The sequence below is a fragment of the Porites lutea genome, chromosome 13 (genome assembly GCF_958299795.1).
Source record: "Porites lutea chromosome 13, jaPorLute2.1, whole genome shotgun sequence".
Taxonomy (NCBI): Eukaryota; Metazoa; Cnidaria; class Anthozoa; order Scleractinia; family Poritidae; genus Porites; species Porites lutea.
In genome coordinates this window covers 9,465,203-9,491,716 of record NC_133213.1, presented here as the reverse complement: position 1 = coordinate 9,491,716, position 26,514 = coordinate 9,465,203, and the positions used below count along the sequence as shown (strand labels likewise).

At 37.4% G+C, this 26,514-nt stretch overlaps 1 protein-coding gene and 1 pseudogene across 1 annotated transcript in view; both read left to right on the top strand.

Moving 5' to 3' along the window:
• Positions 1-26,514, top strand: part of LOC140923406 (uncharacterized) — a 110,031-nt gene that overhangs the window by 55,897 nt on the left and 27,620 nt on the right. The gene's annotated exons all lie outside the window — the stretch shown is intronic.
• LOC140923473 (uncharacterized) overlaps positions 1-26,514 on the top strand; it is a 54,882-nt pseudogene that overhangs the window by 16,299 nt on the left and 12,069 nt on the right.

The window sequence follows — 26,514 nt, the reverse complement described above, 5'->3', positions numbered from 1 at the left end:
AGGGGTGGGTCATGTTAAATTATTCACATATCACTACAAACGTTACTAAAATCTTTTTCTAACAATAAATCTAATTTTCCACATTAATCCAACTTTATATGACAACAGGAATTTACATATTAAATATTTTGTTTCTAACAGTTATGTACAGTCTTTAAAGCTGAAGAGTAGTCGCGCGGGGAACTTTTTATAGTATAAAATTTAGAACAAAGCTTTACTGTGTGTTCATAAACCGCTCTACCAGATCTGAAATATTTATCATTTGACGAAACTCCGATCACATCACCAGAAGGACATTCCAGACAGATAGATGATTATCAACCAAGGGTTCAGATTAAAAGGCATGTAAAAGAAAGAAAACTAACCCTGGAAGACAGTGTCTCAATTGCTGAGTTTTGCAAAACCTTTGCTGTTCAGGAATTACATGTGCGAAAGTACCTCGAGCACCTCCAATATCTTGAAGTGAAGAAATCGAATTGAAAAGATGACAGAAAACGTCAGAGAGAAACTGACTCCCGAAAGAAGTTCGCTGATTACAACTGGGAAGAAATTTTCATGGCGGGGACATTGAAAAAGCTAAAAGTATCAGCTCTGAATCTCTTTCTGGAAAAGCACCAATTGGGAAATAAGAAAATGAAGAAAAACGAGACGCTAGTATTAATTTCAGCTTGTTTAGCCAAAGCCCAGCTTGACAAAGCAGCTATTGAGCAAGCTGCGAGAAAGGTTAACGTGGAAGAAAAATGTTGGTTTTCATGATGGCGAACACGAGGAGGAGACAGATGACGATGAGGATGACTATGATAGTGTTCACGCAGATGATACTGATGGTGATGACAACAATGACTGTGGCGACAAAGAGTATGATGGCAGCAGCAAAAACTACGATGTAGTTCTCCAAGAAATTGGAAGTTCCAGCGAAGAAGAGGAAGACAATGATGACGATGAACAAGAAGTGAATGATGGCATAGAAGATGAATTCTGTTCAAGGGTGGGACAACGTGTTACAACATTTCGATCTCAAAGATTTTTTGGAGATTCTGACTAAAGTGGTAAGCCAATGCTCCGTACCTATCCACATCAGCCTTACTGGTTTTGGTTGGGGGCTGGGTCACTAGTTTTTTATGTGCCACTCCAGGGGTGGGCCACCCCAATTTTGTCAAATAACTCGGAGGTGGGCCACTGAAAACCAGTACTTAAAAAAAACAAAAATTCATAGCCCACCCCCCCCCCCCCTGTACTTTATGACGGTCCCTAAACTAACATCACAGCCAGGACTCAACGCAGGACTAGACAATTTTTCGCTTTCCTGCCATTTTCACTTCTTGCAAGTCACATGACCATTAACAGGAGGGTTTTCGTAGCAATCATGGAAGGCAAGGGTTAGGGTTAGGTTTTATTTGCTTATTTGTTCTTTTTACCTATTTTCTTTTTGCTTACAGAAAAAATCAGAAAAGTCCTAACTGGAGTCCTGGTTCGGTATATTGGCAGCCTCGTAAAAGTCACGTTCAAAATACAACGTCTGTAATAAAACAAAGCAGCGTTATTTTCAATCAACTTAATGGATAAAGGGAAGGAAGCAATTTTTTTCGGAAAAAAATTTCTATAAAGGGTTGTACTCAAAAAAACATTCTTGCACAGGCAAGCGGCCAGAAAAAAAATTGTCGTGAGCCAAAACTCCCCAACCCCCCCCCCCCCACCCCCCATCACTTTTATAATTGTCCGTCGCTAACTGACCAACTAACCTTCAGCAGCTCACTATACTCACAACATAATTAACTTGTTCACTTCCTAAGTGACCAGAATAAACGATTGCAATTTAATACAATAATAAGTCAATCCCACACGGATAAACTTCAAAGCTTGATTCTATAGCTGACTGAATTAAAAGATTTCGTCGGTCTTTACTTCTCAGTCTTGTCACACAAGAAGTTTCTAAAGTAGTCAGCATATTCTTTAGGAATAAGATCCTCTCCTGGGGAAGAAACAAAAAAAAAATCAAGCAAGGGAAAATGTCCGAAAAAAAATTCATGCAAAGTGAAACCCAGAGAAAAAAAAATTCATGCAAAGGACCGGACCGCTATTTCACTAAAACCCGAATGATTCCCCGTTTACCAGAGACTTTTCTTGCGCAAAAAGAGTTTATTTCTCGCGGCTCCGCCGCTCGTAACTTCGGCCTCTGGCCGACACAGAAGATTCCCACACAAGCAAGAAAAAAACGCTGGTACCCAAGTTACCAGAATGACAACATCTTTTGGTGGGAGAGGGAATACCTCTGCCTAAAAACTGATTAATAACTCTTTCAAAAACAAAGTATATTAAGATACGTTACTCGATGGCTTATAAACACAGCTGAGTTTTTAGCTCCGATATATTGGAAAAAGATAATGAAAAATTCAGCGACTTTTTTTGGATAGATCTACGGCATCAGATATTTTTGAAGTCGTTCACTAGCAGGCTGCAGAGCTTTTCAAGTCTACAATAGTCAGCTGCACCTAATGTTGTAAACTTGGTAAAACATTATTTGCTGCACGTTCATTCAACTTTACTATGAGTTCAGTTCACATGTATAAATCAACCCCTTTTCACAACATACTCATGCAGTGTTCAGTTGGATTTTTTGTACTAGGAGTTAACCAAGCACTTTCCATGTGATATTGTATTTACTATATACATACTGAGACAGTCATCATTTTTGCGGCCTTTTTATTTCAAATCTTTCCAAAATACTAAAATTTGCCGCTACACACCGCGAAATGACAACGAAATCGAAGTATCACCTTATTAGTAAAAACGTTTGTTGAATTAAAAACATAATGAGAGCAAGTATATTGCGTAATCCAAGAACTACAATAGTAATCTTAACTGTTTGTTCTGAATGCACAATTGAAAATGAACGAATCTAAGTAAAATGGCCGGTTTGAATATAAATAGAAGGCAAAGAAGCTCCGATAAAGAGCACAACTTAAGCTCTTTTTCCCCTTCCGCTGTTGTTTTGCCGGCTTTCTACAGTTTACTTCATCGACTGTGAAACAAACGAAACTATTCCACTCTAATTTCCGAGATGTTCTTCACTTTTTTACGAGAAAAACTCTTCGAGAAAAACTTTTCTCGTTGAATGTCTGCGAAGCGGTGCTGCAACAGACTCGTACCCAGTCGCTATTTATGTGTTTTTGGGGTGAGAGAACACTGGGGGTTAGGTTGAGGCGCGCAGGATCTCATGGGAAGGTAGGAAGGAAAAAATAGCGACGCTATTTTTTCCTTCCTACCTTCCCATGAGATCCTGTGCGCCTCAACCTAACTCCCAATGTTCTCTCACCCCAAAAACAAATAAATAGCGACTGGGTACGTGTCTGGTGCTGCAAGGGGCGCTGCAAGCTGCGAGCGCCTATTAAAGATAAAAGGCGGGAATTTGGCCCGAAACTCACACTTTCCTCTGGCTTCTGATTGGACGTATCATTTTTCTCACACGTGAAAAAACATCGTTCGCGATTCTTATTGGACGTATCATTTTTTTCACTTGTGAAAACCATCGTTCGCTCCTCTAATTGGCTAGAACTCATTTGTGTATGAAAATTTACGACATAGCTTTTTGGTGAGTATTTCTCAGTATGTATATAGCAAAAACTAACATCAAAGCCAGGAATAGAGCCAGGACCTCAGTTAGGACTTTTCTAATTTTTCTGTAACAAATAAAAAAATAAAACCAAACCTATCCCTAACCCTAACTAACCCTAACCCTAACCCTCGAAAACCCTCCTCTTAGGCCCTGTTAACAAGGAGGGTAACCCTGGTGCTGGGATTACCCTAGCACTCGCATACTAGTATTTCTCCTCTTTGTAGTTGACGTGTTAACAAGACAGGTAGGGTTACCCTAGATAGCGCTATAGGGTAACCCTACCTGAGTGCTAAGGTAACCCTAGCAAGAGGGTTACCCTACCTGCCTTGTAAACGCTCTTGCTAGGGATAACTCGCCTACCCCCGGACAACTTTCCTCCTTCATGCGTGACCAGTAATCTCGTGACAATTTGAACACAATTTCTGAGCTAAATTAAACATCTGAATAATATAAGGTATTTTCTGCATACGATGATAATATTTTCCCTTGTTTTCAGGAATTTAACGTGTTTTCCATCGAGAACTTCAAGTTTTATTTCAAATCTTGGACGTTACAAAGAATGTCACGCATGACGAAACACGTCAGTAAAGCTGGTAAAGTTGACCCGGATAATAGGGTAACCCTACTTGTAAAATTTGCTTGTAAACGAGAGCTAACTTTAACCCGCTTGCTAGGGTAACCTGACACTTTTGTTGTTGACGTAATTTGATCAAACTGAAACTGAAAGCTAAAGAAAGGGAAAAATCCCATAGGTTTAATTTCTTCTTGGTAGAAGGGTTGATTGTCGCTTAAGGTAAGGTTTGTGCAAGTCCGGTTATTTTGTGAAGGAAAATGCAATTGACTTCTATACTGACTTATGTTTTCAAAATATGATCTCCTCGTAGACTTTTTCGTCGTGACAAATCAAGCGAACTATCAAGACTACTCGGGAATTTATAACTGAGGTAGGCATTGCATTAGCTGAAGTTATACTAGAACTCCTCGGTTACTTTACCTTAGAACGGCGCGCATTTCGTTATTTATCTCGCAGAAACTGTTTAATATTGCCGTGTTGTATATGATCTTTCAGTTCGCAGGGGACTTTTTCAGCGATAGTACCCATCATGTAGGATTTCCTCTCAGCCCTTTCACTGATTTATTATGCATCAATGGTTATCATCCCACTCTGTATACAGTTGAACCTGAACTTGAACTTGTTTTGCAAAATATGATTTTCTCTTTTTCGTCGTGACAAATCAAGCGAACTGTCAAGACTACTCGGGGATTTATAACTGAGGTAGGCATTACTAGAACTCCACGGTTCCTAGTTACCTTAAAACGGCATTTGGTCATTTATCTCGCGGAAACGTTTGTCAAAGTGTGGCTCTGTTTAATAAGGCCTTGTTGTCTGTGATCTTTCAGTTCGCAGGGGACTTTTTCATCGATAGTACCCATCATGTAGGATTTCACCTCAACCCTTTCACTGATTTATTATGCATCAATGGTTATCATCCCACTCTGTATACAGTTGAACCTGAACTTGAACTTGTTTTGCAAAATATGATTTTCTCTTTTTCGTCGTGACAAATCAAGCGAACTGTCAAGACTACTCGGGGATTTATAACTGAGGTAGGCATTACTAGAACTCCACGGTTCCTAGTTACCTTAAAACGGCATTTGGTCATTTATCTCGCGGAAACGTTTGTCAAAGTGTGGCTCTGTTTAATAAGGCCTTGTTGTCTGTGATCTTTCAGTTCGCAGGGGACTTTTTCATCGATAGTACCCATCATGTAGGATTTCACCTCAACCCTTTCACTGATTTATTATGCATACATGGTTATCATCCCACTCTGTATACAGTTGAGCCTCCATTAAGTGGCCACCTATTACTACTAAGGTTGGAACTTTCCATACCATATTACAACCCCCATATCAGGCCCCAGCCAGGCCCCGACCTACCATATCAGGCCCCGACCTTAACCATATCAGGCCCCATGTATATTAAGCTGGGTTTCCGGTAATTCACTTATATTTGGATTTTGTTTCTTAAAAGTAATAGTCTTTTTCACAAAATAGACGGGTTTACTATCTTTCTGGAAGGATAACGGCAGACAGTTAAGGTCAGACAGATTATTAGTCCCAATTTTAAGTAACCGTTCCGTTTTCACATCAAGACAAATTATAATGTCTGACGCCATTTATCCGAATCATCCGCACGTCTGTAGTGTGAAAGCGGCCAATGATAATGTCAAGAATTTTATATTAACAATCTAACATTCATTGCTTAAAGCAACATGTACAGAGTGTCAGGTAGGGACATGTCAAGGTAAAGCAAGCAAAAAAAAATCAAGGTCAGGGAATTTTCTACAAAGTCGTGAACATCTTTCATTGATGTGTTCAAAATTATATTTTCCTTGCGCATAAGATCCCGTGTAAAAAGGGGTAAAGACTTTGTAAGTGAAGACAAGAATATTGATAGTCTGGAATAAAATGCTAGGGCCCAAGCAAATGTAAACGTGCATTGTTTATTCCACTTTTAATCACCAGATAACATTACAATTCTTTTCTGTCCTTTTCAAACTGTATGCATTCTGTAGCAATTTTAGCTTTCTATTTTCCTGTTTGGAGCAAAGGTCAAATCAGCTCTGGTCACGCCAGCAAAAGCTGTAACACTATGCTTTGTTACTACTCTGACTTCGTTACAGGACACTACTATTACGCCGCAAAATGTAAGAATCGCCGCAAATTGCAATACTAATTTAAGATGCACTAAGAATGGCCCCAAAATGTAATAATATTTTTAACGCAAAATGTAATAATCTTTCAACGGAAAATATAATTATAACTTTCTAACGCGTAATGCATAATTTGTTTCCTTCCCTATCAAACTCAGTTTTCATCCCCGTACATTAATCAAGTTTTGTAGTTTTTCAAGTCTTGTAAATTTCTAGTTCCTAAATAAATATTGATCTGTAATCTCTCGCTTCCCTGTACGTGACGTGTGCATGATACTTGCATTCCGCCCCATCTTTGCATACTTTTATTGATCATCAACTGTCAGCTCTATGGACCTAGCATGAAATGGACGATGTTAACCCTCAATTACCATTTCTTGAAATTAACCAAAAATTTAAGGACTGTATGTAAAGTACTACTAGGAATCTTAAACAACAATAGACGGCGGCGGTAGCTACAAAATCGTCACTCAAAAAGTGAAGTCGCGCCTCTACAAACTTTTTCTCGCTTTCTCCAGTTCCGCCTCGTTCAATTAGTCAAAGGTTAGCATATTTTCTTTAACATTTGAATGAAAGTAGGCACTTCCTGGCACACGTCATAGTCGTGCAGTAGCGGCAAAAAATGCGCGTACAAAGAAGCGTGATACATGACCGTGCATAAAAGTTTTTTTCATATCAAACTCATTGCCCACAAATGAGGACATTTGCTCTTCAGTGATCATTAGATGGAGTGTATGCTACAGCGCGTGCACAAAGGTATTATGTTTTATGCACCTATCAATGTAAACCCGGGGGGGAGAGGGAAGCAGGGCATGGGGTGGAGATTTGATTGTCTTAGTTGGCCCTGGGGTAGGGCATTTGACCAATCTTGTTGTCCCGGGGGAGGGGATATTTGAATCTTTCTTCGCCCGAAGTGGGACCGACGTGGGGATGGATTTGACTGCCGACTCGGACGAAAGAGACTGAGACCGAACATATGTTTCCCCACTTCCACACTTCACGCACACGACGTACGGTCTGGAAAGATATGGAAATCATGGAAGCCAACGAGAAAAAGCCAAAGGTGATCAACTGAACCTTTTAAGATACTGTGGTATCAAAGTAAACGTAAGTAAAGAGAAGCCAAGTCGATTTTTGCAAGTACAATTGATCAGTGTATGGCTGACATTCGCTACAATCATCGTATAAGGGTTATAAAACTGACTTTCTTTGTACCCTTTACTAAGAACGGTATATTCAAACTTACAAAATGTGGACTTTCTCCTAAAGGTTTCTGTATTCTATGCAGTGTATTAAAACACGGATTGAATGGTTAACACGTATAATTGCAGCTTTAACATGAACATGTATCCTTGGTGATGCAGTAACGTTTATAAATAAAAAGATTGCAGAGTCTTATTTGGAGATATTTTTATTGTGCCTTTTTTGGGTCCAGCCTTGGGATGGACAGCAATGTGCAGCCCGGGGTGGGTAAATTTGGTTGCCGTTCACTGGAATGATTTGCCCGTGGGCAGGGAATTTGACGGCAAATTTTTGAAAAATGTCAAATCCCCACTCCACGCCCTGCCTGCCTCCCCGCCCTGCCTACCCCCCCCCCCCCCCCCCACCCGCCGGCTTAACATTGATAGGCGCATTACCATCGCAAATAAACATGGGAGATTGACCGAAGCGAATGTCATGTCCTTCACGGCGTTTTGGGGAAGAATTCTGTCAGCTCCGCGAAAAAAAGATGGAGAAAGTGGAACGAAAACGCAAAACAGACAAGGATTTGTATGATGTTGAGGTTGTTGAAGTGGATACGACGCGAAAACAGTTAAAAATTCCTTTCGTGGAATTCAGTCACGAATACGATGAGTGGTGTGATTATATTACGATAATAAAAGGAATTAATTTCCCTTCGTTCGCTTGGAAAAAATGTTTTTCCCCAATGAAGGTTCACCGGAGGATAGAGGCAACATTTTTCATGGGCAATTGTATCGTTTTCTGATTCCTTCAATATCTTCTCAATTATGTGTGCAAGAGCAGATTCTCTGGTCTCTTCTTCGGCCTTTGAAATGGTATAAGTTAAAAGGCTACGGGAATAAATGGAAGAAACGAGGAATTATTCAATATCCGAAAATTTAGAAATCGAACTGTTTGAAAATATAACTAAGCTCCTATTGAAATATTCATCATCACTTCAAATTACTTACTTGTTAATCTCGTAAGTACAGTTCTGCTGGCTTAATTTCTCACCATTTTCGCCTTGAAAATTATCTTCAACTGCAGAAACCGTCACGGTACAAGCGAAGAGAAGAAAGAGAGTAAGATGAACCTTCGAAGTCATTTTGCCCCACCGAAATCAGGTGCACTAATCCCAACAAATTACATATCAAAACGCGGTGAATTAATTCAACTCTTTGAATTTGGCGGTGCATTTATTATTCCGAGAATAAATAGAGCCAGTCCAGTTTTTCTCTACCCGTTGCTTTCAAGACCGGTCACGCTTTTGTAAATTTACATCCAAACCGACGGAAATACACTAGCACAAAATGGTGTGCAGAACCCGGGGTGTCCAGCATCGTCTGAGTCTGAATAAAATCTCAAAGACCCTTGTTTCCCCCGATTTGCGAGAATTCTGCGGTATCTTTGTAGAGTCTGTTACATCCCAGGCAGCGCATAATCTCAAACATTACGTAGTATTTCTTTTTGACCCTTGAGAACTAGTGAAGCAAAAGTTCCCGCCGTATTGAAAGCCGCTCAGCTTCCTGGCGTATTTGGAGTATCATCTCAAGGATAAGTCACAAAGGACAAATATCTTATCGAATCTTACCTGATCTTTCTCTCATTGCCTTTAAATAGGCTTCCTCGGTGTCGTTCGCATGATTTAGCTGATATGGGGAAAGGATACGGGAAGGAAGAGTGATCGCTCACTACTTTGACACTGCTTACCGTTAAGACAACTGTTTTAAATGGAATTTATGCCTAATGAATACAAACTTTTCTTGCTTGAAAGTGTAGTTTTAAGCGCAATCTTTACAGCGTGTTGTAGTTCTGGCTCAAATACATTTCATCAAGAAGTCTAGGCGTGCCCCCTGTAGACCGATAGAGGGAGAGGAAATTCTTACATATGGAGACTTTTCGGTTTAAAATATTTAGAATAAGTGGTATCTTTATTCATTCAACTACAAATGGATATCGTCACCTCATGAAGTCTGGGGGTGCCGCCTGTAGACCGATAGAGGGAGAGGAAATCCCTACATATAGAGACTTTTCGGTTTAAAATATTTAGAATGAGTGCTCTCTTTGTTTATTCAACTACAAATGGATATAAAAAAAACTGTACGGTTTCCATAAAAAAAGAACATTTTGCATTTTTTTTTTTCTAACCGTTAGCTCGAGGAAGTAATCTCTTTAAATTTATGACTCATCAGATGGCCTAAGGGAAAAAATTTCCCTTTTTTGTTGTTGATACAGGTACTGTACATTGCTACAGCCAATATCAAAATCACAAAGTCACACCTTAAAGATGCTACCGACTTTATTAATTTTATTCAAAATTCAAAGGTGAAAAAACCGAACGTTTTTTGCTTAGATTAATCCTCAAAGAAAATTCTTTCCCGTTTAATGTAAAGAACTATCAGTACAAACCCACGTTACCGCGATGAGCACAAAGACAGCAGTTTCGTTTCCAACATTTTCATGGCACATATTGAAACACAAAGTTTAAGCAAAACCGTCTTTAGACCAACTGTTTGAAAACGCTACATAGTTTACATTTTTCCCTATGGGACATAAGTAAACCAGACATCGTAGCTTTCTTCGCGGAACAAGTAAACTTACATGCCCTACTACAAAATTCACGGCCGAAATATCTGAAAATGAGACATTCTTTTTAGAAACGGTTGTATACCAAGGTACAACATTCAGCGAAAAATGAGAAAAAGCTATCCTTGACGTAAAGACACCTTTGAAACAGAAACCTTACAGTATATACATTTTCAGCTCTTATCACCCACCAATTGTTAAACCGCCTGTTTGACAAACGAGAAGCCTTGGGAATCCTACGAACAAACTCCTCTGAGGAAGAATATTACAGATTTCAAAAACGCTTGATGGACAGAGGCTAGCCACACAATTTTGAAAGAAAAATTGCTATTAGAAGTAAAACTCACAGAAAGGAAGGCAGCGCTCCTGAAACAAAACAACCAGGAAGAAAAAGACTAAAATATTGCCTTTCGTGACACAATACCAGCCCTTCGTGTCTATAAAAAAGAGGCTTTAATGAAAAAGTGGAATCTCATACAAAACTAACCACTACCTTGCCAAAATTTTAAAGAACCACCTAAAGTGCTATTTCTTTGAGAAAGGAAAATTATGGCAAAGGACATGCTTGTTAGAACCAAAACATAAGAGGGATAGATGTGCAGCCTGTTACCCCTTGCAGTTTTTCACTAAAAATAATTTAAGTATCCAAAAGCTAGAGTTCACTAATTAATTAATTACTTTTTACTGTAGCCTGTAGTCGACAGGGAAACCAAGTTCGCATTTACAATAAAAGCTTTGGTGATTTTATCAGTACTATATTCATTTGGCAAACAATGATGAAATAAACAATCATGTTGCATAAAAAAACAAGAGTTAATGAACGGTTTAGACGCAATCAAATGATGCATTCTTACAAGTTTTACTCCTTCCTTAGGGATCAAAGTCTTGAAAAGTGGGTGAAATACATAAAAAAATATTGATTAACAAGCGTTTGCACTTATTAACTGAGATTTTCTGACAACCGACGAAAATCGAAAAGTTTAATCGACTACCGACAAAGATCGAAAATTTTAACCGACTACCGACAAAATTACTGAATTTTAACCGACAACCGACAAGTGGACCCCCCCATTCAGACCCTCACACAAGCGTCAATGTGTGAAATCATTGCTTCTGTTGGGTTTTTAAAACTCAGATTATTCGCCGATGAGCAAATATGCATACAGTGTATATGCACGTGCAGTTTAAGAATATAAAAAGATCTGTACCTGCCATAGAGCGTATTTAACCTTTTTGCTTCGAGGTTGCCACATCATCGGGGAATCATAATCGCGGGTCATAATCAACAACGCTAACTATCGCCGACTTACGCGCACCAACTGCAGATCCCAGCAACGATCGCAAGGAATATACAACGGAAATGCGAATGTAATGCTAATATCGGCCAGGAAAAATAAACCATTCCGGCCAAAGCGTTCCGAATGTTTCTGGCGCGAAGAGAATTCTTACAAAAAATATATCATTCAATACATCTCCCCTGAATATCAACCTTACTAATGATTGACAGTGGTGACAAAGGAACCGTAAGTTACTTGTCGAATGAGGTTCGAATACTATAAACACACTCTCAGCGCTTGACCGCAATAAGTGTTAATCAGCATAGAAATAAGGCTCCTGGTGTGAGCAATAAAATCGAGCCTCTAGCTTGTGATGACTATAAGCAAGGTCGATAACTTTTTGCGAATGTATAGGTATTATCATACTTGAATTACTTATTCAGCTATTTATTCTGCGCGTATATGTAGTGTTTCTATTCAAAATTGAGGACTCGCAGTTACAACGCGGCTCTCGTCGGTGACCCAAATTGTCATACCACCCCCGCCATGCCCCCCCCCCCCCCCCCACCTCCGTCATTTATTTTACTGAATGTAAAGTGGACACGTAATAAATTCTGCTTCAAAAGTGGAAAATTTTGTTTCTTAATGACCCAGAACTTATGTTAACTTAAACGGAGCAACGACGACGAACAGGAGAAACGTCCCGACGCGGTAGCCTGAGATCATGCCCTCTCCCTGTTACCGACGCGGTGGATGGGTATTGAGTAACCGTGGAGCCGTACAGCAGAAGACTGACAAATAGACTTAACACGTGCATGAAGCCTGCTTAGATAAGTAAAGGTGCACTCAAGGTGGAAGCCCGGAAAAGACAAGCAAACATAAGCAGACCTTGCAACCTTACTCCATGGAATTTTATAGTGTCGCGACATTAGAGATGGCCTGATGTTGTTCTTCATATTTTTATTTTTCTCATTTTTAAGCTATCATAGGATTAGCTTAGAGCTTTTCAGCCCAATGGTTGTTGTTTTCAGAAAAAAAAAAACAAACAAAAGACCGTGGATTTTTGTAGCATTGGAACATATTTACATACGAACTTCTGTTGGGTGTAGTTTAAGGAGTGGGGTCTGGTTTTGTAGCAGGGCTTTGTATCGTTTGTTCGTGTAGTCAAGCGATATGAAGCGTGTGGTTTGACATTGTACATACACAACTTAACATCGGGCATCAGGGAAATTCAGTCAAAATTCGGGGAAGCTCCCTGTGACAGCCTTCATGGGGAGGCTTTAACCGAACCCAAGGCAGTACCTTTTTAAGTCTTCAGGTATATGAAAGGACATAGATTTCACTAATTGGAATATATGAAAGGGTAGACTTTTCAGGCAATGTTTACCAGCCGACTCCAAAGCATACCGCAGGGAAAAAAAATGACAAAATACTGTCAGAAAAGAAAAGGAACGTCTGATATCTAGTGTGGTTTCGAGGGCCCATTTTCCTCGATCTCCTTTCGTGCGAAAGCGGGGGCCCGAAAAGGGTAGGCCGTAGGCTTGTTGAAATAATTTTTTACGTATTCAGGAGCCAATAGGAAGACCTTAGATAACAATGACCTCAACCAGGTCAAGCGTCCAGCGGTTTTAGTGAAGAGAAGGATTTGGCTGGGGGCTCAGTCTCGCATGTTAAATAAAACCTGGTCTCGCTCATTCTTATTAAACGATTTTCGAGCCCGTAACACGGCAGAACCGGTTAACCCGTTCCCCACTGACCCTAATAGCTTGTCACGTAAATAAAGCAAATTTTTCTTAGGTCACATGGTTCAAACGAACTTAACCCATGCAAGTTTTTCTACAACCTGTTAAGTCGAAAATGATTAGGGCCTCCGTAGTCTTTCAATTCTGGTGCAGGTAAAAAACGATTATAATCCTGTTAACGGGGTATCAGAGTGACCTCCTCATCTACAAAAGAGTGATTTACATTTAACCTAAAACAGATCTAAAATACAAATAGAGTGATGAAGTAGGCTTGAACTTTTATTGCTACTAGCACCAGGGGCACCCAACAACTGTTTTCTGTAAAATATCTGTTCGGAGAAGCAAATATTGCCTAAAATTTTCCATTACTTGAGGACGGCTAAAAGTTTCTAGCTGACTATTCTGCTCGCGTACAATTTTCGAAGCTTTCCTAACAAATTCCTTACGATTTTCTGAAGTTTAATTTTTCACATTTCACTCCCCACTTTTGGCTATTTTTCGTAGAAGAAGGAAACCTAAACTTTTCGGTTTCAAAAATGCGATAAAGAGAGGAATTAGAAAAATTGTCACTTCCGTAAAACGTTAAATTACATCTAAAATTTTCTGGAAAGTAATGCTGAAGCCCTAATAATTTCGAAAAGTCTTGGGTTGCCCTAGGATGACCGAACAGATACAAATTTTATAGCGCCACTGAGAATGCATTTCCAGAGATCTAAAAGTACTCTGGGATCTGGATAGCCTAGCCTTAAAAGTCTTTTCAGTGCATTTAGGAAGAAACCGTCGTTGGGTGCCCCTGTAGCATTTTCATGCTTTTTTTGCAAAGCAATTACAAGGCAACTACGAAAAGCAACAACAACAATCAGACAACAGAACAATGAATACTATGCGTGACGCATGGCTCGAGCATAACATTTTTGTTAGATAAACTTACAGTTTCCGGCTCTCTCACTCGCTTTGCCATCTAAAACATTAAGAATTTTTAGCTCGCGCTTTGAGCTCAAGTAAAATTCTGAGCTCGACATGTAGGCAAGTCAAGTGACGAGATATAATATTCAGCCGATTGCCGACTATGCCTAGTCACTATTTCGCCAAATATGTCATAAGAATTTTATTATTGTCATTGGTATTTTTACCGGGGCCCAGCCGAAGGCTGGCACCGGTCTTAGAATGCAGACGGTTTCTGTCTTTTTTTCAACGTTACATTGTTAGGGATATATCGCTGACTGAGATACTGTATATCGCTGGCTCACTGAAATCTTATCCGCCATTTTGAAAAGCACGAGGCATGGAGGACAGTCAAGAGAAAGATTATAGCTTTGTGGGGAACGACACGTTCCCCAACCTTTACGGTGCACTAGTTTATGAGCGAAAGTTTAAGAGTGAATATTTGGAGAGACAAATTTACGAGCGATCACTTAAGAGTTAATCACTTATCAAAGCTATCTACATTGAGTGAACCTTCCATCGTGAAATTTATCGAGAATCAAAGCGAACACTTATCAAAGCTAACTGTATATCGTCTTAAAAAAAACGTGCTACAAGGCGATGTAGACGTGCTCGTGAACCGAGCAGAATTCCACTGCTATTTCTTAGAGGTCTCAACAAGAAGATTAGCATGTTGAAGAAATTTGTCTTCAAAAAGATTTCGACTATTGACATACCGAAGTCTATAAAGCTCCATCGCTATGTTAATAAGGTGAGAAAACTTTATCATGCACGATATAAATGTAATAACAAATGCGATCCAAAGATAATTAACTTAAATAAAATGGCTATACCCAAGAAAGCTTATTTGTTGTCTTTCTTTAGCAGACATTATCAGAGGATAATGAAAAAATGTAAAGCTCGTTGATATTTATCATTGTTTTCTTGCAATTGTGTGAGCCATATGACCAATTATTTGATTTCAAACTAAGTAAAGATGTTGAGAAGAATGCCAGGACCTACTCAATACAACACTGATCATCATGAAGTAATAATTAGACCTTTTATGCAAAATCACAGCTCAACAATGCAGTTGATCTCTCCTATTTCCTCTGAGAATTTGATGCACTCAAGATTAGGTGAACTTGGTTTACAATCAATAGATGTTGACAGTGCAGGTGATTGTTTCTTTAGATCTGTAACACATCAATCATATGGCAATAGCAACCATCATATGCATATACAAACTGCTAGGGTTCAATTTATGAGAGACAAACCAGAGAGATTTATTGGAAGCAATACCGAAAATTCATGGCTAAGATATCTGAATAATATGTGTATTCAAGGTACATGGGCTGATGCACTTATCATTCAAGCAGTTGCAGATGCATTAAATGTTACTATACAAATAGTAGAATCTAATCAAGGCCAGTTTGCACCACTTACTACTGTTTACCCAGTTCAGGAAAGAAATACTTCCTCTACAATTACTATAGGTCATATTGATGAATGCCACCATGTATCAACCACTGCCTTACAATCAAATGCCTCCATTTCAATGTGCAGTGAATTAACAAAAGATACTCAGTCATCAATAAATAAGCATTTTATTATGTCCATATATGCAGTTTGTTTCTCTGTCATCAAATCATGCACTTACTGAGATTCTTCAACACTACAGGCTCTCCGTGAACATGCATGTTTGTTCTATGAGAAGTGTAATGCAGACTGTGTAGGCAAAATTGTGATAATTCTGTAACAAACTTCTTTGCAAACTTTGTCATTACCATTCAACCCAAAACTGTCAGTGATTTTTGCTCTTTCACTCAAACTTAAAAACAAATAAAAACCTTATACAGATCACACTTATTGACATCACAGTGTAAAAACAGTACTATAACACAGACCGTTATAACAACATCCTCCTTTCTCATGCATTTTGTTGCTTTTCTTCTGCATGAGTTAATTCAGACTAAGTATAAGCCTCCACAGAGGAGGGGGGAGGGGTGCGAGAGGTAAACTATGCAATCCCATGTCTCACTGGGCCCCGGTAAGTTCCACGTAGTGGTTCTAGTTATTATTAGTCTTGTTACAATTTTTAACGAGGGGCCTCGTATTGATCGTCGGGGTTTAGAATGGTGGGCCTAGGATGGGGGCTTTGATATGGGAATGGGAGCCTGAAGTTGGGGGCCTGATATGGTAAGGGGCCTGAAATGGGGGGTTTGATATGGGAGGGCTTGGAATGGGGGGGGCCTGGTATGGGGGGCCTGATATGGTACGGGGCCTGTAACGGGGGGCCTGGGGTTGTAAGGAACGTTCCAAACTCTGCTCACCTATTAAGCGGCCATCCTCCATTAAGCGGCCAGTAATCAAAGTTCCGAAATACTTGTAGAAAAGAATGGGAAAGTAAACCTCTATTGAGCGGCTACCTTTATTACTGCTGATTTCATTGTTACCCGGATTTTCAGACATGATTCGACACTAATGACGTGACGTATGGCTTCGGAGCACGTAAACGGTTGCAAAAATAGTAGCAGGCGAGAGTTCTGTCTTGGGATCCGAAACAGTGAGAGAAACATCTGGGGACTCGAGGGAAAACAAAACTAACTGGTTTCCCGAGGGACCTGACATTAAGTGTTTTGTTATATTTCTACACTTTCACTTCAACAGCAACAAGAGAATAACCGGAGCGAACCAAAACAGTCGACTCGGTATTTATAGCAACACAAATTTAATTCTCAAAACCGCTGAATGAATGATTTACAAAGTACCTTCCCTACATTATTTTCCTCCACTAGCTGCTGTTTTTCTTCTGGGAACTTCTTGGATAACATTTTAAATCGTTGCTTTTTAGCTTGAGGCTTCGTGTTTGTGTTGTTGTGTTCATTCACGAAAAAGAAAACTGGCAGTACCTGACAGTATTTTTCCCGCCTTTTTTCACGCCACTTTCCACCATGCTTTGATCACGTGCTGCAATGTATCCCGAGCGGGGTACATTGCTTAATGTATCACGATCGGGATACATTTAATTTTAGGCAAGGCCACGTGACCAAGAATCAACCAATGGCAGTCCCTGTTTAGTTGAGTGAAAGTCTAGGAATATAACAAAACTGTATATTAGATTTAATTTGACTCCTAATTTAATTTGAGTCGTTTTTACTCCCTCAGGCTAATCCCTCTTATGCTTTATTATTTTCAAATTTTCATTGGATGGCTGCATTTCGAGAGCTATTTCTGGAAGCACTTACGTCACTTTTGTTGACGTAATTTGATCAAAATGAAACTGAAAGCTAAAGAAAGGGAAAAATCAGATAGGTTTAATTTCTTTTTGGTAGAAGGGTTGATTGTTGCTTATAGGTAAGCGTAAGGTTGTGCAAGTCCGGTTATTATGTGAAGGAAAATGCAACTGACTTTTACAGTGACTTATTTTGCAAAATATGACTTCTTCGTAGACTTTTTCGTCGTGACAAATCAAGCGAACTATCAAGACTACTCTGGAATTTATAACTGAGGTAGGCATTGCATTAGCTGAAGTTATACTAGAACTACACGATTCCTTTACCTTAGAACGGCATTTGGTCATTTATATCGCGGAAACTTTTGTCAAAGCATGTTTCTTTTCAATAAGCCGTGTTGTCTATGATCTTTCAGTTCGCAGGGGTCTGTAGGATTTCATCTCAGCCCTTTCACTGATTTAGTATGCATACATGTCCGTACTCATAGTAGTCTGCTGCACAGCCGTTTTTAGTGTCTCGTTCCGTGACGACATAGAAAAAAGGCAGTGCAGAAGAGTAATATTTATCATTTGTGTTAAATTATAAGGGCAAGCTGTATACAGAAATCTTTATAAATCGGCTCATCCTCGGACGGACGTATTTGAAAAGAACTTGCAATCTTCCTAAGTGACATGACACAAAGAAATTCAAAGACGTCAACGTAACAGAGCTATACTAGCTAAGGAAAATAGGAAATAAGAAACGAAAATCTCCCCACTCAGGTTTTTACACGTACCGAGTTGTTCTCCATGCGCCTTCCTTTGCGCACACGAGGAAAGTTGATGTTAGCGAATTTCAAGTAAAAAATTAGGGGCAGTCTGAGACTCCGACATCGAAAACCACAAATAAAAGGCTTCTAGCGGGAACAATCTACATTAGGTTTCTTGTCTACCTAAAAGCTATCTATGGACAAATTATTTTTTTAACTCCTACCATGAAATTAAGATTGTTCTCGATTTTTCCTGACCATCGTTCTTAAGCTGAAACCGAGCAGGGCAAGGAGTCAGTGGGGCCTGTTCCTATTTTATATGAACCATAATTATAATTTTCTGAAATTCCACAAGCTTAAAATAACTGGTGGTATAGAAATATATATTCTTTTCATTTGCTGTACATTTGTATCCCGCTAGTAAGAGATTTTAAACCTTAGAAATAAGTTCTCTTTCCAAAATTTGACTTTTCTGAATATTCCTACTGGCCCGATTTGTAGTTTGTTGCCAAAAGCTTTATTTAGTATTTTCAATGGAGGGTAGATGAATGTACAACGACAAGATACATAATATATATCATGTTTAAACAACGGTAAATCTGGTTTCTTTTTCATTTCGATCACTGATCACCAAAAAGAATGTCTTTTTCCTTTTTTAAGAGAAGACCACAGTTTATCAAGTCACATGACACAACGATAAAAAACAAGTAGAACGATCACTATTTGTGGCAAACCGAGTGCGACTGTGATCATGGACAAAAACGAAAAATAAAAGAGCTAATGAATAAGCTTTTACTCAACGTTTTAATTTTACTTTTCATTTTCGTTATCGTACGTTATCTTACTTATAGAGATGGTATCAACGGAAAAAAACACAACATATCTACACCTTTTTTTCAGAAGAGCTGAAATAGCAAAGCAAGTAAAAAATGTGACAATTAAAACTATCTTCGGGAAAAGCAGTACGTAGGTTTTATCTGCAATTTGTTGGTGGAATGGCTGCGAAGGGACAAACAGAAGCCACCTTAATCTTGGAAATACCAACAAGATTGCCGATGAAGTTGGGGAGAGGACAGAGGAAGAAAAACGGAATAGTACTATTGGCAACGCATATGTTAACTTTAAAGATTTCCAGAACTCCATAAACTAGCTTGAAATATGCCTCAAATTTTTCAGACAAGTGGGCAAGAGGGATGGAGAAGGAAAAGCGTACTGTAATCTTGACAACGCCTGTTACAGTCGTGGAGATTTCCAGAAAGCCATAGAGTACCATGAACGACACCTCAAAATTTCCAAAGAGGTGGGACACAAGGCAGGAGAAGGAATTGCCTACTGTAATCTTGGAAACGCTTTTAGAAATCTTGGATACTTCCAGAAAGCCATCGAGTAGCATGAACGACACCTCAAAATTTCCAAAGAAGTGGGAGACAGGCGGGAGAAGGAAAAGCGTACTGTAATCTTGGCAATGCCTATGACAGTCTTGGAGATTTCCAGAAAGCTATAGAGTACCATGAACGAGACCTTAAAATTTCCAAAGAAGTGGGAGACAGGGCAGGAGAAGGAAAAGCGTATGGTTATCTTGGCATTGCCTTTAAAAATATTGGAGATTTCCAGAAAGCCATAGAGTACCATGATCGAGACCTGAAAATGTCCAAAGAAGTGGGAGACAAGGCAGGAGAAGGAATTGCCTACTGTAATCTTGGTAAAGCTTTTAGAAATCTTGGATACTTCCAGAAAGCCATAGAGTACCATGAAAGATACCTCAAAATTTCCAAAGAAGTGGGAGACAGGGCGGGAGAAGGAATTGCCTACTGTAATCTTGACAACGCCTATGACAGTCTTGGAGATTTCCAGAAAGCCATAGAGTATCATGAACGACACCTCAAAATTTCCAAAGAAGTGGGACACAAGGCAGGAGAAGGAATTGCTCACTGTAATCTTGGAAACGCTTTTAGAAATCTTGGATACTTCCAGAAAGCCATAGAGTACCATGAACGACACCTCAAAATTTCCGAAGAAGTGGGAGACAGGGCAGGAGAAGGAAAAGCGTACTGTAATCGTGGCAACGCCTATGACAGTCTTGGAGATTTCCAGAAAGCCATAGAGTACCATAAACGAGACCTCAAAATTTCCAAAGAAGTGGGAGACAGGGCAGGAGAAGGAAAAGCGTACTGTAATCTTGGCAACGCCTGTGACAGTCTTGGAGATTTCAAGAAAGCCATAGAGTACCATGAACGACAGCTCAAAATTTGCAGAGAAGTGGGAGACAGGGCAGGATGACAAGGATACCAGCTCCGTTTACAACACCGAGAATGATTGGATTCAGTGTTATTTCACCAGTTATTGTTCCAATAATCATCAAGCAAATTCCAGAGATTATGATTGTTTCGTAAAGACGTTTAAATAGTTTGTAAGATTTCTTAAAACACCAGTATTTCTTGTGCTAATGCTTGTAAAAATCTTTTAACAGTTTCAATGTCAGATTCTGATAGTTTTTATCAATGTGATTAAACTCAAAAATGTCTTTCATTTGTTATTAAACTACATAAGACCCATTTAATTTTTCTTGAAGCATTACTCTCTGATAAACCTCAGAGTCAAAGTCATGAAACTTTGTTCAATACATCAATCTGTAAAACATTCCATCTTCTGTTATTAATTGAAAGTTATTTCTTCCACTGTTTACTGGAGTTGTATTTCATGTCAAGGTTACGGAATAATTTGATATTGACGCTTTTATAATATTGGTATTACTATATTCTGTCAGCCATAAAACAACTTTTTTCGCATTAAACGAATCTGGTAAATCAATATGTGTTGCTCCTGTGTCGGTTCTTAAAAATAATCTCTTTGTTCTTGTATCAAAATTTAATCTTGTTATAACAATAGAACTTGGTACATTGGCTTGAATGAAAAATCTTCTGTTTAACCAAAGCGACACAACAAGACAAAGTGTGAAATTTGCGCTATGAGTAACTTTTTGGGTTAAAGCGTAGTTATTTACATTTAATCCATCAGCTTGAATAACACTCAAGTCCTTTGTTGACTGAAATGTTCAGTTTGGATTTACACCTGTAAAAGTAACTGCTGATGCACCTATTGTCAGTTTATAATTTGTTGCATCAGTGAAGTCATAAAATTCTTCAAAATATTCTCTGTACAAATTGTTTTTTGTAAAAGGAAATAGTTCTTTTACCATTCCAACTATTATTTCTGTTTTTTTTTTCAAGTTTAATATTTCTAATTGATTTTTGATTGCATTGATGACAACATTAAATGAAACTTCTTTTGGTTTGATATCAAATGCTGTGTGTTAGTCGTAAACTTTATCAGCATCAACATCTGACACTTGCCCAAAGATACCGTAAGCAATTATGTAATTATCTGTCCATTTTTTTTAGTTAAGAAGTCAAATCACCTCGAGCCTGAGGAATATCAACAAGTAAATGAAGAAAATACGGATGTGATGGCGCTGTTTTTTTAAAATTAATTATTAATCTGTGATAGTACATAAATTGATAAATATTTTTTGTGTCTTTGTATTCATAAGTGAATTTTTTTACTGAAAAATTACCAATTTTCAATCCTTGAGATGTTGCTCTATCAACTGAAATTTTTTTCTTATTACAAAGTTTATAATCAGCGTTTAGTATTTCAATACAAAGTGTATAATCAGTGTTTCCAACCAAAGTATAAAAATTAATTCCCATTTTGTACTTATAACCACCTTGAGAATTTTTTATAATCGTTGAATAAATGACTTTGTGATTGTATGTGTGAAAATTACCTTTAGAAGGTGATAAATCAGCTATCTTTGTCCCATTAAAACTATTTCCACCATCTATTTCATCAGTACATTGCAATACATTTGACATCAAATAACTAAATTGGTCTTTTTGATGACTTGGTTTAACATGAGAATGAGATACCACAGAATCAACGTAATTTTTATTTACTGCATCAGTTCCATTTAGTGACTCACCATTTAGGTTTATCATTTTATGATTATCCATGTTCAAATCTCCAGTCATTTTGTTTGTTCCATCAACTTTAAGATAATTACTAACATCAACTTTATTATCATCCACATACTTTTTGTTTGCAGTATCTGAATCATCTGTTGGCTGTATTAAATGAATTATTTTTTGTTTTCCCATATTCAAGTTATTAAGCATTGGAGCTGTTCCATTACGAAGAAGATACTTGAGGTCAGTAAAACCCAATGTTGTTCATATATATTTTTGCTTACATTTTAGTCTCATTATTGATGTTTACAAAATGTTCTTCTCCTTCAGCAAGACTTATAAGAGTATTTTTATTTGTTGATAAAGATAATGCATTTCGTTTTTTGTTATTATTAACATTGTAAGTTCTTTTCAAATCAATATTCGACTTTTTTTGATAATCAGCGATTATTGCTGAGTCGACATATCCTTTGTTTGCCCCCTTGGTCATTGTTAATGGGAGTCTTAACATCATAAATGTATTTATCTCCCATATCCAAATATGTTTTCATTGGAAATGATTCATTTATTCCAACAAAGTTTTTTCTTTCTTCTTCAAAATTAATCACTGTTTGTTCTGCAGCTGTTAGCTCTTGAAATGTATTTGTTTTGCTTTTGATAACATTATAAGAATTTTTCAAATCAATATCTTTTGTTATATCACCACTACCGCCAACATTATCTAATTGTTTTTTTGTAACAGCATCATTTGGGTGTGTTCCATCACCAACATTTGTTAGTTTTTTACTCTCCATATCATAATTTCCATTTGGAGTGAGGTTGAATCCAACGCCAGGAGCTCCTTGAATTCCTTTTGCAAAATTGATAGTGTTGATTTGAAGATTGTTCGTTAAATATACCCATTTTATTTTAATGATCATATATTACCAAAAAAATTCTTTTTTAATTTTTTCATCGGTTTATCAACATACAAAAATGAAAATGGCTCCTGTGTAGCTCTTTTAAATTTTTCCTTACTCACACCAAGTTTCGCAGATATCATATTTCTTTCTCTTAAAGAGGGAAATTCATAAACACAGTAATGAGGACAATTTAATCGAATATCTTTCGGTGTTTTTTAAAAACTCTGACTGAGATAGATAACTGAGCAATTTTTATGTCTACCTTGAATAAAATAATCAATTAACTGTCTCTGGTTTTGTTCACATACATAATCGTCAAATATATTACAAGCTTTTGATTATCCCCATAATCCATTTCTGACACTGGAATAATTTTATCGTTACTCACATTGAGTATTTTATAACCAATATTTTTTACTCATTTCTCTCATTATCCTTATCAATTTTGGTACTTTTCTTGCTCGAGGTTTTTTGCGTAGAGGTAAATCTCATCACATTGTAACAAAGGATGTATCAACATGTGATACAACAAATTAGTTTTTTTCAACCTGATTTCCCACAAATCAACATTCGGAATGTATCCGATGGCATATATGGATATAACTGTTTGTATTTTTTTACATCACTATCGCTATCGTAGTTTGGTATTTCCATTTTATTATAATTATTAAATAAAAATGGATGTTGAAGAATACAAAAAAGTTGCTCAAAATAAAATCGAAGCTGAAGCTTTGACAAAAAAGGTGAGAGACAAAATAAAAACAACAATTTGGGATAAACAAAATAGGAGAGAGGGATTTAAAGAGATATTTAAACCACTTATTGAGTCTCAAGATAGTGTTAAAGAAAGTATTGATAAACAGCAAGAAGCAACTATCGAACAACTTAAAAAAATCAACTTGCTCTTACAAGTGGGCTACAAAGAAATAAACTTGCAATTACATCCAAACTGGAAAGAATTAATGAAACTAATCTAAGATTATCTGATATGAGAGAATTACCAGAATTGGAAGGTGATTATCAAGAACCAACAACATCAGAATCAGATACTGAAAAAACAAAAAAATCTTTTACACGTTATAACATTGAAGCAAATTTTGACAATAAAGATAGAGAGATTTTAAGTAAAACGAGTTATCCAAGACCAAATGATTTTTTTGAAACTAACACTAAAAGACTTACTAGGAGAAACACATGGTGAAGTAAAAAATGACGTAAAAGTATATACAGGGAAAATTGCTGGTTTGAAAAGAAAAAAAACAGAACAAGAAAAAAAGCTATTGAAGTGTTTCAAATGCGAAAAAATATGTTAAATAAATACAAAAACATTCTTACAATTTATTTAGACACACTTAAACTACAAGTACAAGAAGGAGAGGGTATTTTCTACTTTAATAACCCTCATCAACTTCTTAACAGACTTGAATTACTCGGTGGTTCAATTCTTGCTGGAAATAATGGTGTAATACCAGAGTTCTCCAAAATCGCTCATCTTCTCAATCAAATGAAAGTAATCACAAAAAAAAAACTGAATGATTTACTAAAAAACTATATAGCAATTAAATAAATGGAAGAACGAGCTATTCATATTTCCTCAGTAAATCGAGAAAAAAGAGGAACAAGCAGACCAGGTGATTTTACAATCAAGTTTAATCCACCTCTGAAACTTGACCCTGAAATGAAACATGAACTTGCTCTTGACCGATTATCAATGACTTATTCTTGGTATAACATTAGAAGCGATTACGGAAACAATAAAATTAAAATAAATACACCCATAATGGTACAACGTGGCAAACAATAACTTTTACACATAGAATCACGATATTTCTATTCTGATATCAATGATTATATTCATCAGTACATGGCTCAAAAAAATCATCACTCAACAGTCTCAAATGGAAATAAACAGTATCAAATCAATCTAACTTTTATTCTTTCAACATATCGAGTTTTAATTTCAATTAAAGGGAATTATCAGGTTGATTTGAGAGGAGCAGAATTTGGAGACCTTATTGGTTTTGAAAAGAAACTTGTTACAAAGACAGAATATGGAACAAAACTACCAAATATCACAAATTCAAATGATGTACTGAATATTAACACAACCGCAATAACTGATGGTATTGTGAACGAAATAAATACGAATACAATTGCTGTGATACCAACAGACAATCTTACTAGGTCTTTTCCTTTTACATTTGAGCCGCGAAGACCATTATATTGCTCTCTTTCATCATTTAACATTGATGAAATGAGAATCTATGTAACAGACTCACTTGGGCGACCAGTAAATTTTAATGGTATTGATTGGTTTATGACTTTGATACTCCATTCGATGAAATATATTTCTTAAAATGACGTAATATAATTCTTAAAATAAAATGATGAGACAACCAGAGTTTAAAATGAAATACGACCCTGAATTGGGAAGATATACAAGACAACATATTTATGGTGAAGGAATTACAGATGTGTTTAAGTCGTTTGGTTTAAAATTATTTGGAAAAACAATGAAAACAGCTGCTAAAAAAGGAGCTGAAAAAGCATTAACAACAGCTGCAACAAAAACTGGTGAACATGTTGGTAAAAAGGCAGGTGATAAAATAGTAAAAATCAACAAAAAGTAGTGAAAGTAGGAAATCAAAAGAAGTTACTTTTAATGAAACTGTTAAAACAATTCCAAATAAAATGACTGAGCAAGAGATAAATCAAAGAGTAAATCAAATTCTCAGCGGAGGGAAAATACATAAGAGAAAAATTATATAATTATTAGAATAAAATGATGAAATCCATTGAAATCCAAAATATCTTGAGAGATATGAAGATGTTGTTTTTGACCTTGAACAAGCTTTAGATGCAGCACCGGCAAATGCCGCACACCAAAACAAAACAGGTCTTGAATTTGTTGCTGATAACACAGGAGAAACTACTCCTTTTGATTGGTATAACGCAAGATTATCAATGGATTTTAAAGTAAGTAAATTGGCAGATGGAGGAAATATTGCAGCCAATGACCATAATGGAATTGTAAATAGCTCTAACTCATTCATAGTAAGGTTGAGTATCGAGGCAAATGGTAAACAAGTTTATAGTTGTAATAATGCGAATCATGCTGTAAATATTAAAAATGTACTTGAGCATAATCCTTCATATGCTGAGAGCGTTGCCACAAATGAATTTTACGTTCTTGACACAACAACCTCCGCAAAGGAAAGGCCTGCTCAAGCAACTTATAATAAGGGCTTCACAATGAGAAAATTACTATTAGGCGCATCAGCCACAGTAAATTGTGAAATTCCTCTTAACAGATATTCGTTCTTTGAAGTACTGGGCCGAGTTGTTCAAAGCTAGGTTAAGATAACCCAGGGTTAGTGCGAGATTTGAATTCAGATATGAAAGTTTAAAAATCATTTCAGTTTTAATTCTTTTTGTCGACAAGTTGATTATTGAAAGCTTTAAAAATGACAGAAAAAATTATCCGAGAAAAAGCTTTTAAACCCAAGAAAAAGAAACCCGGGTTAAATTTAACCTCGGGTTAAGCGCTAATCGGCCTTCGACGACTGGGCCCTGGAATATAAAT